Below are 15,041 nucleotides of genomic sequence, written 5' to 3'. Positions count from 1 at the left end.
CTTGTCTGATGTTTTCTCATGATTATTGAGATTATGGGATTTGGGGAAGAATACTACAGAAGCAATGTGTCCTTTCCTGTGATGTTCTGTGATATGATTCATGTGATATGATATCAACATGATTTATTAGTGATGGTGTTAACTTTGATTCCTTGACTAAGATGATGTCTGCCAAGTTCTTCCTTTGTAGGATCTTTCTCCATTTTCATATTCTATTTCTTAGAAGTGAGTGAGTCACTAAGTCCAGGCCATACTCAAGAGAAGGGAAATTAAGCTTGACCTCCTGGGGGAGAAGTATCAAATAATTTGTGGGTGTATGTTTTTTAAAAAAAACATAGTAATTAATTAAAATTTGGAGAGGAGATACTTTGAGGCTATGCAAATATCCTGTTTCTCCTTAAAGTTTTACTCATTAAGTTTAGCATTCATCAGTAGTTCTTACATGCAACAATTACTACCTTGGTGTTCTAATGGTGATTTTCTATATCTATCATACTGACTACATTTATTACTTGGAATTATTTAGTAAGGAAGTTCTATTTTATCTATTTTTCTATCTATCTATTTGTCTATCATTTATTTATCTATACATCTACCTATTTATCATCTACCTATCATCTATATATCTATTTATATCAGTATGGATGTTGTTATTCTTTGTGATATAATTCAATAATATCTTTATTTTTTTCAAATGGATCCAGTTTTGGCCACTAGAAGCTTATTTGGATTGGCTTAAGTTCCTTTGATATGCCCAATGTGTTAGGCAGAATTTTCAAGACACCCCAAAGATTCCTGTTTTTTGGTTATCCAGTAAAACACCAATGTAGGTGCTGCTGTAAGGGGATTTTTCAGATGTAATTTAACACAATAAGCTGACTTTAACCTTGGGAAATTTTCCTGGATTATTCTGGTTGGCCCAAAATAATCACATGAGCTGTTGAAGCATAGAACCTTCTCTAGCTGGTGGCAGAAGCGGAAGGCAGAAAAGAAAAGAAGAGAAAGTTAGGGATATTCAAAGAATGAAATGGATTTAATTTATCATTGCTGGCTTTGTAAATGGTGGTGGCCAGAAGTGAAGGAATATAGGGAGTCTCTAGAAGCTGAAAACAACCTGCACCTAACAATCAGGAAGAAAACAGGGACCTCAGTCCTACATCTGTATGGAACTGAATTGTGTTAACAACTTGAATGAGACTGAAAGCATGTTCTTTCTCAGAGTCTCCAGACAAGAGCCCAAGCTGGTTGGCCCTTAATTGCTGTTTTTTTGTTTTGTTTTGTTTCATTTTTTTGAGACTGTAAGTAAAGAATCTAGTTGAACCCATCTGGACTTCTGTTTTAAGCCACTAACTTGGTGGTTGTTATGTAGCAATAGAAAATGAATACACTTGCATACTGTTTTTAAATCACATCCTTACTTTCTGGTACTATAAGATGTTCCGGGTTAATCTTGTATTTTCCCTTCTCTGGCCCAAGAATCAGCTGTTTCTCTAAGAAGTCCTGATTCCTTTTATTAGAAAGTGGTATTTAGAAATAAAGATCTTGGCCTTACATGTGTTCATTGCTAGAGGGACAGCATTGTGTCTAGACCTTCTCAGTGGACAGAACTAGTAAATATATTTACACTACTCTGTGTACACACACACACACACACACACACACACACAAGTTCATATTGATATCTCTAACTCTAAAACTTTCTTCTGTGCAACTTCTTTCTCTGACAGTGAGAAACTTGGCTCCCATTATCTATATTAACTTATTTGTTCAACCCTCATATGCATGCAATGTATTTCTATACATGTAATAAATTGCTATATAATATTCGGTGAGAAACAAATATACCAACGAGAGTATGGTTCTTTTTGTCTTTAGCTTTGCAGTAGTCAGTCAAAACACTGTTTTCCAAAGTTACTTAGGTCAGCTCCATTATTCTTCATCCACTTTAGTGAAGTGACGGCATACATTTTGCTATGGTCTGAATGTTTGTGTCCCCATCACCACCAAATTTATATGTTGAAATCCTAATGCCCAGTGTGATGATATTAGGAAGTAGGGCCTTTGAGAGGTGCTTAGATCATGAGGGTAGAACACTCAAGAATGAGGTTTGTGTTCTTATAAAAGAGACTCCAGGGAGCTCCCTAGTCCCTTTCACCATGAGAGGACACAGTGAGAAATCAGCAGTCTGAAATGCAGGAAAGGGCCTTCGTCAGAATCCAAACATGCTGGCACACTTGTTCAAGCCTCTAGAACTGTGAAAAATAAATGTTTATTATTTATAAACTACCAAGTCTATAGTATTTTATTATAATAGCTCAAATGGACTAAGACACATTTATGATACAATTAAATGCATTTGTTACAGTCTGTATTCCATCCTGGGTTCTTCTTACAGTCTGGCCGATTTAAAAAATTTTTCCATGCATATATCAAGGTTTCTCAACTTTGGCATTATTGACATTTTAGGCTTGATCATTCTTTGTTTGGATGGCTGCCCTGTGAATTGTTGGATGTTTATCAGTATTCCTGGCCTCTACCCACTGGATGCCAGTAGCACACACCTCCACAGTGTGAGAACGAAAAATGTCTGCAGGCATTGCTAAATAACCCCTGGTGGGCAAAATTGCTCCCAGTTGAAAAATACTGGCATAGGGAAAGAGTCACCTTTGGTGGTGGTGTATGTTCTATGGGTTTTAACATGTACATTAACTACAACAGTAACATATAGCAGAGTTTCACCACCCTAAAAATTCTCTTGTGCAGACTCTGTTATCAGTCACATCCATCACCCCCAGCTCCTGGAAGCCACTGAACTGATTCTGATTCTATAGTTTTTCCTTTTTCAGAATGTCATAAACTGTGATCATATTATATGTAGCTTTTTTTTTTACTAAATTTTAATTTATTTTTGAGAGAGAGAGAGCACTAGTGGGGAGGGGGAGAGAGAGGGAGAAAGAGGATCCCAAGCAGGCTCCAAGCTGTCAGCATGGAGCCCGTTGCAGAGCTTGAACCCACAAACCATGAGATCATAACCTGAGCTGAAACCAAGAGTTGTACCTTAACTGACTGAACCACCCAGGCACCCCCTATATGCAGCCTTTAAGATCTGATTTTATTCACTAACATAATGCTTCAAATTTATTCATAAAACAAGAGTTTGTTTCTTTTCATTGCTTAGTAGTATTCCATTTAATGGATGTGCCAAGGTTTATTTATATATTCACTTGTTGAAGGACATCTGGATTGTTTTCAGATTTTGGTGATTATGAATAATACTATAATGAACATTTTGTGTACAGGTTTTTGTGTGAATACACACTTGAAATTCACTTGGACAAATACATACAACTGAGATTCCTGGGTCATATGGTAAGTGTATGTATGATTAACTTTATATTAAACTGTGGATATGTTATCCAAAGTAGCTGTATCATTTACATTTCTACAAGCAATGCATGGAAATTCCTCTTGTTACAAATCTTCACAAGTATTTGCAATTGTGGAGTTTTTCAATTTTATCCATTCTAATAGGTGTACACCAGTATTTCATTGTGGTTTTAACATGCATTTCTCTAATGACTAACAATATCAAACATATTTTCATATGTGCTTAGGTACCATTTGGATATATTCAGATATTTTAACAATTTATTAATTGAGTTTTTTTTCTTTTGGTGTGTTTTAACAGTTTTTAAAAATATTCAGGAAATGTGTTTTATAAAATATGTAATCTGAAAATATTTTCTCCCAGTGTGGCTGTCTTTTTATTCTTTTAACAGGCCTTTTATATAGCAAAAGATTTTCATTTTGTTTAAGTTCCATTTATCATTTTTTTTCTTTTACGGATGTCATACATAAAAACTTTTCTTTTGTTGTCACACCTTAAAACTCGTTGCCAAAGTCAACATCACACAAATATCTCCTATGTTTTCTTCCAGAATTTATATTTTTTGCTTTACATTTACATTTAATACATTTACATATCTGTTTCATTTTGAGTTAATTTTTCTGTAAGTTCTGAGGTATGTGTTGCAGTTCATATTTTTGGTTATGCATTTCTAGTTGGTTTTGTTTTATTTATTCTTTTCCAATATCTGATTGTTGGGGTTTCCTACATAGAAAATAATGTCATCCACAAGAAGGAAACTTTACTTTGTTTATTTGTTAAAGTATAGTTGACACAGTGCTACACGGTATAATTTTATTTTTACATTCCAAACTATATGCTTTTCATTCCTTTTGTTGTTGTTGTTGTTGTTGTTTTATTGCACTTGATAAGACTTTCATTATGATGTCAAAGGTGACTGCTGAGAGTGGATATGCTTGCCTTGCTCCCAGACTTGAGAGAAAATATTCAGTCCCTCACCACTACATATGTTACCTGGATGTTTTTGTAGAAGCCCTTTATCAGGTTGTGGAAGTTAACTTCTATTTCTACTTAATTGAAAGTTTTTATCATTAATAGATGTTGTATTTTCTCAAAAGATTTCTCTGCATCTATGGCTATGCTCATAGAGTTTTTCTTCTTTAGATTCTTAATGTGGTGGACTGATTTATTTTCAAATATCGAATTAGCCTTTCATTCTTGGAATAAATCCCACTTGGGGAGAGAGTGAGAGTGAGAGAGAGAAAGAGTGAGAAAGAGAGAGAGATTTAATCTGGTAATATGAGGGATACTACTCTTAGTTTTCTTTATTTGTACTATATTTCTCTGGTTTGGTTGTTGTAAAATGAGTTGGAACAGATTTCTTCCTCTTCTGTATTAGTTTTCTATTGCTGCCATAAAACAATACCACAAACTTAGTATATTACTTTAAATATAAAGGTTTTATATTATTTCACAATTATCTAGGTCAGAAGTCCGACATAGGTCTCATTTGCAAAAAATAATGATGTTGGCAGAGCTATATTCCTTTCTGGAGGCTCTAGGGAAACATCTCTTTCTTTGCTCTAAAGAATTAAATTATTTTTATGCTTTCTATTGCTTTGCTCATAATTTCAGGTTTAATTAGTTTTTTTAAGTTTATTTATTTATTTTGAGAGAGAGAGAGAGAGAGTGCACGAGCAGGTGGGGGCAGAGAGAAGGAGAGACAGAATCCCAAGCAGGCTTCATGCCCTCAGCACAGAGCACCATGCGGGGCTTGAACTCATGAACTGTGAGATCATGACGTGAACTGAGATCAAGAGTCAGATGCCTAACCCACTGAGCCACCCAGGTGTCCATAATCACTCCCTTTAAAAGGAGAAAGATTTATATGGCTGTTAACAAGTTAAAGTCAGAGAAATTCAAAGCATGATAATGCTTGGATGCATTACCATTGCTGGCTTTGAAAATGGCATGGACCAAATGCAAGGATATCAGAGAAACCTCTAGCAGCTGAGAGCAATGCCCTGTCAAAAGTCAGCGAGGAAAAGTAAACAAGGGTATGGGGACATTAATCCTACCACTTCAAGAGATTGAATTCTCCCAACCACCTGAATAAAGTTTGAAGGGGATTCTTCCCCCTGACCCTCCAGATAAGAGGCTAGAACAATCAACACCTTCATTTTAACCTCATGAGATCCTAAACAGGAAACTAGCCAAGTCCTCCCAGACTATTGAGCTATAGAACTGAGAGTTAATAGAGATGTTGTTTTAAGCTGCTGAATTCATGACAATATGCTACAGTAGTAGAAAATGAATATAACCACAAACATATTTTGTATACATTTCCCACAAAGACATTTTCCTACATAACCACAATATAAATATCAAAATCAGAAAATTAACACTGGTGATATACTACTACCATCTAAACTCAGGCCCCAATATTTTTTTTGCCAGTTATTCAACAATATCTTTTACACTTGATCTTATCCAAAAGGCTGAGAAGCGATCAACAATATCTTTTATAGCAAAATGACATTCTAGTTCAGAATCACCTGTTACATTTTGCTTTCAGATCTCTTTATCTCCTTCAGTATAGAATATACCCTCCATTTTTTTCTTGACTTTCATGAACCTGTAAGTTCATGAAGCTACAAGTCCAGTTATTTTCTACAGTGTCCTTCAATTTGATTTTGCCTGATCATTCTTCTAGAATGGATTCATATGTTATGCATCTTTGGCAGGAATATCACAGAAGCATTGCTTTGGTGTGCTGTTTATCCTATCAGGTGACACAATTTCAATTTGTTCCATTACTTACAATGTCTTCTTTGACCATTTGTTTAAGGTGGTGACTTCCAGACCATTCCAGTGTCTTTTCCCTTTGTAATTATTAAATATTTTATGGGTAGGTATTTTGAAACTATCTAAATGTTTATTTTTATATTTATTTATTTAGATACTGAATCATATTTTTTTTGATCCAATGGATTACACTATCTTCTATCATTATTTAATTTGATACTCATATTGTCCTTTATTTGATTTGTAGGAGCCTGTTAATACCGGCTTATATGTCCTTTGGTATGCCATCATTTTTTTGCCACTTTGCTTTCTGGCATTGCAATATGTTCCAGGCTCATTATGTTCTTTACCTACCACAACCATGTAATCAGCCATTTCTCCAAGGAGTTCTTATTCTTTTTATTCAATAATAGTATTTAAAAGACACGATATGGACACTAGGTCTGTTTCTATTGGCATACTGGGCCCCTGGGCTCTCTCAGTGGAAAGAATTAGGCAATATTTGTATATACATGTACACACACAGACATAGGTACTCACACTTATATGCATTTACACACTTACATGTATATTTCTATATTTCTATATCTTTATCAGTTGAGAGCCATATAGGTATCCTCTTCAGATTACTAGCAGGCTTCTGCATGGACATGTTTCTCACCCTGCTCAGATCTGAAATCCTGCTCAAGTCTGCCACATATTGCCTCCACATGGACACTCTCTTCAACCAAATAAAAAGAACCCAATGCTCCTCACCTGGATAGTTTCCTACCTAGGAAGCTCTCTTTACAGTCTTAGGCACTAAATCTTTACAATGAGTCTCTCTCCAAGGTTGCCCAGGTTGGATGTCTTCTTCACCCTGCTCAGGCCAATATAACTCTGTTCTCTCCTCTGGCAAAAACACCTATCTTCCTTTTCCCTACCTAATGGTGTTAGAACTGAATTGTCCAGGAAGAGAAGGGAAGGGCTGAGGAAAAGGAAAACAAATATATATTTTTGTTAAATAAAGTCATCAAATTTTTATTCATCATAATAAATGTACTCTTTAAAACCCATCACCTATTTCAGCCATCCTTCCATCCAATTCTCCTCTAGTAACCATCAGTTTCTTCTCTATAGTTAAGAATCTGTTTCTTGGTTTCTCTCTCTCTCTCTCTCTCTCATTTATTTGTTTTGTTTCCTAAATCCCACATATTAGTGAGATCATATGGTGTTTGTCTTTCTTTGACTGGCTTATTTTCCTTAGGATAATCTTCTCTAGCCATGCTGTTACAAATGGTAAGATTTTATCCTTTTTTAATTTTTTTAATGTTTATTTATTCTTGAGAGAAAGAGACAGAAGAGTGTAAGCAGGGGAGGAGCAGAGAGAGATGGAGACACAGAATCTGAAGCAGGCTCCAGGCTCTGAGCTGAGAGCCCGACATGGAGCTTGAACCCACAAACCACGAGATCATGACCTAAGCTGAAGTCAGACGCCCAACCAACTGAGCCACCCAGGCACCCCAAGATTTTGTTCTCTTTTATGGCTGAAAATTATTCCATTCTCTCTATATAAACACCACTTCTTTATTCATTCATCAGTCGGTGCACACATGGGCTGCTTCCATAATTTGACTATTGTAAGTAATGCTGCTATAAACAAACATAAAGGTGCATGTATCCTGTTGAATTAGTGTTTTTGTATTTTTTGGGTAAATACCCAGTAGTGTGATTACTGGGTCATAGAGTAGTTGTATTTTTAACTTTTTGAAGAAACTCCACACTGTTTTCCACAATGGTGGCACCATTTTGCATTCCCACCAACAGTGTAAGAGGGTTCTTTTTTCTCCACATCCTCACCAACACTTCCTATTTCTTGTGGTTTTTTTAATTCTATTTTAGCCATTCTGACAAGTGTGAGGGGATATCTCATTGTAGTTTTGACTTGCATTTCCCTGATGATTATTGACGTTGAGGATCTTTTCATGTGTCCGTTGGCCATCTCTATGTCTTCTTTGTCTGTTCATGTCTTCTGCCCATTTTTCAATTGGGTTATTTGTTTTTTGGGTCTTGAGTTGTATCAATTATTTATATATTTAGGATACTAACTCTTTAATGGGTATGTCATTTGAAAATATATCCTCTCATTCAGTAGGTTGCCTTTTTGTTTTGTTGATTTTTTCCTTCACTGCGTAGAAACTTTTTATATTGATGTAATCCCAAAAGTTCATTTTTGGTTTTGTTTCCCTTGCCTCAGCAGACCTACCTAGAAAAATGTTGCTATGGTTGATGTCATAGAAATTACTACCTGTGCTCTCTTCAAGGATTTTTGTGGTTTCAGGTCTCACATTGGTCTTTAATCCATTTTTTTAAACTCTTTAATGTTTATTTATTTTTGAGAGAATAGAGTGTGAGTAGGGAGGGGAAGAGAGAGAGGGAGACACAGAATCTGAAGCAGGCTCCAGGCTCTGAGCTTTCATCACAGAGCCAGAAGCGGAGTTCGAACTCATGGACTATGGGATAATGACCTGAGCTGAAGTCGTATGCTTAACTGACTGAGCCACCCAGTTGCCTCAGCCTTTAATCCATTTTGAGTTTATTTTTGTGTATGGTAAAAGAAAGTGGCTTAGTTTCATTCTTGTATGTAGCTTTCCAATTTTTCCCAACACCATTGTTTGAAGAGACTGCATTTTTCTCATTGTATATTCATTCCTCCTTTGTCAAAGATTAATTGACCATATAGTATTGGGTTTATTTCTATTTTTCTAATATTCTATTTGATTGATCTGTCTATTTTTATGCCAGTACCATACTGTTTTAATTACTACCATTTTCAATGATATAACTTGAAGTGTGGAATTGTGATGCCTCCAGCTTTGCTTTTCTTTTTCAAGGTTCCTTTGGCTATTTGGGATCTTTTGTGGTTTTATACAAATTTTAGGATTGCTTGTCCTAGTTCTGTGGAAAATGCTGTTGGCATTTTAATAGGGATTGAACTAAATGTGTAGATTACTTTGGGTAGTATATACATTTTAACAATACAGTAAAACCTTGGTTTGCAAGCATAATTCATTCCAGAAACATGTTTGTAATACAAAGCACTTGCATAACAAAGCGAATTTCCCTATAAGAAATATAATACACAGTAATAAAAAATACAAAATATAAAAAAATAACAAATTAACCTGCATTTACCTTTGAAAAGCTTTGTGGCTGATGTGAGGGGGACAAGACAGAGGAGGGTTATTGTGTATGATGAATTTCACTACCACTAATGTAATCACCGTTATCTATTGGCTCAATGGAATCTTTTTATTTTCATGCAACTTTAACAAGGAATCTATCCAATGCCACTTCCTTTTGCCTACTTTTTAGGATTTCATGGAAATGTAACATTACTATGACGATCACCCAAAATCCTACAGCGAGAGAGAGAAAGAAAGAGAACAGTTGTGATCAGAACCAGTTGTGATCATGTGGTGTTTGGCATCACGTATTAGTCCTATTGCAAGACATTGCTCATTTATCAAATTAAAATTTATTAGAAATGTTTGCTCGTCTTGCAGAACACTCACAGAACAAGTTACTTACAATCCAAGGTTTTGCTGTATTTGTTCTTCCAATCCATGAGCATAGAATGTCTTTCCATTTCTTTATGTGGTCTTGAATTTCTTTCATCAGTGTTTTGTAGTTTTCAGAGTAGAAGACTTTCACCTCTTTGGTTAAGTTTATTCATAGATATTTTATTGTTTTGGTGAAATTATAAATGAAATTGTTTTCTTAATCTCACTTTCCACTCCTTCATGGAAATGCAACAGATTTCTGTATAGGAATACAACAAATTTCTGTAAATTAATTTTGTATGCTGCAAATTTACTGGATTCACTTATCAATTTTAGTAATTTTTTGGTGAAGTCTTTAGGATTTTCTATATTGAGTATCATGTCATCTGCAAATAGTAAAAGTTTTACTTCTACTTAACCAATTTGGATGCCTTTTATTTCTTTATGTTGTCTGATTGCTTTGGTTAGGACTTCTAGTACTGTATTGAATAAAAGTGCTAAGAGTGGACATAGTTGTCTTGTTACTGGCCTTAGGGGAAAAGCTCTAAGTTTTTCCTCACTGAGTATGATGTTCACTGTGGGTTTTTCATATAAGGCCTTTATTATGTTGAGATATGTTCCCTCTAGACCTACTCTGTTGAGGGGTTTTATCACGAATGGATGTTGTACCTTGTTGAATGCTTTGTCTGAATCTATTGAAATGATCATATGGTTTTTATCCTTTCTCTTATTGATGTGAAATATCATGTTGATTGTTTCATGAATATTGAACCACCCTCTTAATTATTTTTTATTATTGAATTGTATGAATACATTACCAATCTAAAACTATAAAATATGTTGTGTTTAAGTTAAACTCAAACGTAAATGGAGCTTATGTGCTGTGAAATTGTTCAGGACACAGCACCTGATCACAAAACAAGCACTTTCTTCATAATAAGGTGGGGATATCTTCTGCCAATAATTCCATTAATATGACGTTAATGTTGTCTCTGACTACATGTAAGCAGAATAAGCAGAAGAGGAGTCAGTAAAACTTCTGCTCCCAACTTTGTGTGAGCAGAAAGAAAGTGTAGTTGTAAGCCAATAAACAAATAGCTTCTTCTGAGCTTCCAAGATTTCTGGAGATGCACAATTTAAACATTAACAGAAGTCACTTAGGCAGAGTGAGGGTGGGCCCCTGCTGTTACCCTAGTACCTAACTTCCTGAGAAAGTAGCCCCTGCCTTCCACACACATACTGGAAAGAGGAAGAAGACAGACTATTCATTGTTAAGGACCATAAGAGTGGTTGAGACTCCATGTGCCTCAATGCCCATCAATGACAAAGATGGGAGAGTTCACTTCCAAGTAGCACGGTCTCAGATGCTGTGTTGTCAGTGCTAGGCCTTGAGGAATGAGCAGTACAAGGATTTGGGAGGAAGGGGAGATCAAAAGAAGGAAGGGGAAAAATTGAACTCTAATAGTAAGCCCACTTTCATTCCTTACTATGTCTTCCTTACCAAATTAGTTTATCTTCCCCTTTATGGGTGAGAGTATTCCTGCTTTGTTTGAAAACCTGTAACAACCTGTCTGAAGGCACCTTCCAAGGGAGACCAATTGTCTTCATTCTCTCCCCATTGCCTTCAGTCACTCATTTTCTCTAAATCTATAACCCAGCATGCCAGGTGGGGAGGGAGGACAACTATAATTATAAAAAATGAAATAGACAGCTCATACATCAGATGAATTGCAGAATTTTATTCTCTCTCTCTCTCTCTCTCTATATATATATATATATAATAACCTATTTCAGTCACATTTTTGGTTGAGGTCTCAAGATAATTGGTTTCCACTACTGTCAAATTCCAAAGTGTAAAACAAGGTGATAAAAACAGGTCATGCAAAGGACTTGGATGAGTACTGAGTTGGTTACCCCTAGATAACTACACATTTTTAGACTACAAAAGACATTTGAGAGGCCAAAAAGATTGTCAGAGATTGAAGAGGATTTTTAGCGAGAACTATTGGCATTTCATGAGTGCTTCCACTGTAGAGGAGTTGCTGTTCTTCACTGTCACCTCAGTCCTAAGGCAAAAAAGTCAATGGGTCTATTCAGTGTCCCCATAACTTGTTAACACAGTAGGTATCTAACTCATCCCTGAGAAATCTAAAAGGCAAGACTAATTTTTTTGACATTTCAAGAGAAGAGCAAGTAAGAGATTTTCAACAATGGAGGAAGCCCTAGAGAACCAAAAAAGGGAACCACACAAGGGAAAAAGTTAACTTTAGATACCTTCACAACATAGAAAGTGCCAGTACTATATGGCCATAATGGTACCAGTTATACAAGTTATACAATTATACAATTGTTATTTCTTTTCTGCCTTAATTGAACGGAAACTGTTTTATGACTACAACTGACAGGAGGATATTTTTACTTACAGACATGCAGGGAAGTCATGGGACATACCCTAGATTCAACTCAAGGGACAGGAGAACTAGTGTGAAAAAGTAGGTTTACATAGACAGCAGGTAAAAAAAAATGTTTTATTATGGTATCCTACAAATCCTACTTTTTCAATTTATTTGTTACTTCGGCAAATCTTGAAAATATGTGTGAGAATATTAAAGCTGGGAAATGGCATAATTTTAGCTACTTTTTTCAGGCATGCTTTCAATTCAGGTCCATTGCATTGCTTTTCCCTCTGATTGGAAGACTCTACCCTCAAATATCTGCCTAGATCACTCCTTTGCCTCCTTCAGATGTTTCCTCCTGAGCTTTGTCTTGTTTTTCCAACAAGAATTCAAGTTCTATGAAGACATTTTTTTTTTGCTGTTTTGTTTAGTGTTGTGATTCCCCAATACCTAGAACAGCACCAGGTATGTAGTACATGCTAAAAAATTTGTTAAATTAATAAATTAAATTGAATTCATCAATATTTTTGCACATAGCAGAGATTCTAAATTCAATGTGTTGTCTCATGCAGCTAGATTCTTAATGTTTGCTCAGTTGGTTGACTGAACTACGGCCTCCTGACGGATGACACAAAATGTTGGTGTATCAGAAATTGCTTAGTATGATGTAAATAGTCTAAATAGTTATGGAAAAGGGAATTTTGGAGTGTGATTATCATGTATTACATACTCATCTACTTCCTAACTGTGTCCAAAACATACCTAGTAAATGGCAGACCTGGGATTCAAGCTTATATTCCTTATTCTTAGATGACAAGACTGGTTGTTACGAACTTTTGTCATATGGTACCCATGCTTTATCATGCATAGGTGGAAATTAACTTCTTAATAAGGAAGGATGTTGGAAATAAAATGCTTCCCCCTTGGGCTGAGAGGCCTAGTTATGGGAGTTACATTAATTTGCTGGTTCCCAAGTTAGCATAACACAAAGAAATGAGAAAAATATATTGAGTGACACAGATTTCTTTTCAGATTGACATGTCAACTTTGTCATATAGTAAAAGACTTCTTGATTTTTTGAGAAACTTCCATACTGTTTTTGAGAGCAGCTGCACCAGTTTGTATTCCCGATGAACTCTTGCCATGTGCAACAATGTGGATGGAACTGAAGGTTATTATGCAAAGTGAAATAACTCAGAGAACAACAGATATCATGTTTTCTCTCATATGTGAAATTTGACAAACTTAACAGAAGACCATGGGGGGAGGGAAGAGGAAAAAATAGTTTCAAACAGAGGGAGGCAAATCGTAAGAGACACTTAAATACAGAGAACAAGTTGAGGGTTGATGGGGGGTGCAGGGAGAGGAAATGGGTGATGGGTATTGAGGGGGGCACTTTTTGGGATGAGCACTGGGTGCTGTAATGTAAGCAATGAATATAGGAATCTACTCCTGAAGCCAAGAGAACACTGTATACACTGTATGTTAGCTAACTTGATAATAAATTATATTAAAAAAAAGACTTTCTGGCACCTGGGTGGCTCAGTCGGTTAAGTGTCTGACTACAGATCAGGTCATGATCTCACAGCTTGTGAGTTCGAGCCCTGTGTCGGGCTCTGTGCTGGCAGTTCAGAGCCTGGAGTCTGCTTTGGATTCTGTGTCTTCTTCTCTCTCTACCACCTCTCTACCACTTCCCCGCTCACGCTGTCTCTCTCTCCTTCGAAAATAAATAAACACTAAAAAAAAAAAGACTTCTTTTACCTAAATATGTCCATGTTACTGTTTATATATTTTTGTTTTATTGGGAGATAATCAAGCTGTTTTATTTATTAATAATAAATTGTTCCATCTGGTTATTGATGGTCTCCTTTTGAATACCCCAAAAGGAAACTTTATATATACCCTTTAGTAGTCAAGCCCACCCCCCACCCCCACCAGCTACCACCACTATTCTACTTTTTGTATCAACAGATTTGTCTATTCTGGGCACTTCATATAAATGGAATCATATAATACGTGCCCTTTAGGTTTGGTTTTCATTTAGATAGTGTCTTCAAATTTACCCACGTTGTAGCATTTATCAGGACTTCATTCCTTTTTATGTGTATTGAATATTTTGTTACAAGAATAAACCACATTTTGTTTATTGATTTGTCAGTTGAGGGATATTTGGGTTGTTGGCACTTTTGCTATTATGAACATTTGTGTACAAATATTGTGAACATATGCTTCAAAATAGAAGGAGACATAAAGGTCTTCCCAAGCAAACAAAAACTGAAGGAATTCATTAGCACTAAACCAGCCCTACAAGAGATCCTAAGGGGCATTCTGAGTGAAATGTTGCAAGGACCACAAAGTACCAGAGACATCACTACAAGCATGAAACCTACAGACATCACAATGACTTTAAACCCATATCTTTCCATAATAACACTGAATGTAAATGGACTAAATGCTCCAACCAAAAGACACAGGATTTCAGAATGGATAAAAAAAAACAAGACCCATCTATTTGCTGTCTACAAGAGACTCATTTTATATCTGAGGACACCTTCAGATTGAAAGTGAGGGGATGGAGAACTATCTATCATGCTACTGGAAGTCACAAGAAAGATGGAGTAGCCATACTTATAGCAGACAAACTAGACTTTAAATTAAAGGCTATAAAAAAAATTAAAGGCTATAACAAGAGATGAAGGAGGGCATTATATAATAATTACAAGGTCTATCAATCAGGAAGAGCTAACAGTTATCAATGTCTATGCACCAAATACGGAAGTCCTAAAATATATTAAAAAAATCACAAACATAAGCAACCATATTGATAAGAATGTGGTAATTGCAGGGGACGTTAATACCCCACTTACAACAATAGAAAGACCATCTAGACACATGGTCAATACAGAAACAAGGGCCCTGAATGATACACTG

This window comes from Prionailurus bengalensis, chromosome X (assembly GCF_016509475.1).
Source record: "Prionailurus bengalensis isolate Pbe53 chromosome X, Fcat_Pben_1.1_paternal_pri, whole genome shotgun sequence".
Lineage (NCBI taxonomy): Eukaryota > Metazoa > Chordata > Mammalia > Carnivora > Felidae > Prionailurus > Prionailurus bengalensis.
This window is presented reverse-complemented; position numbering follows the sequence as displayed.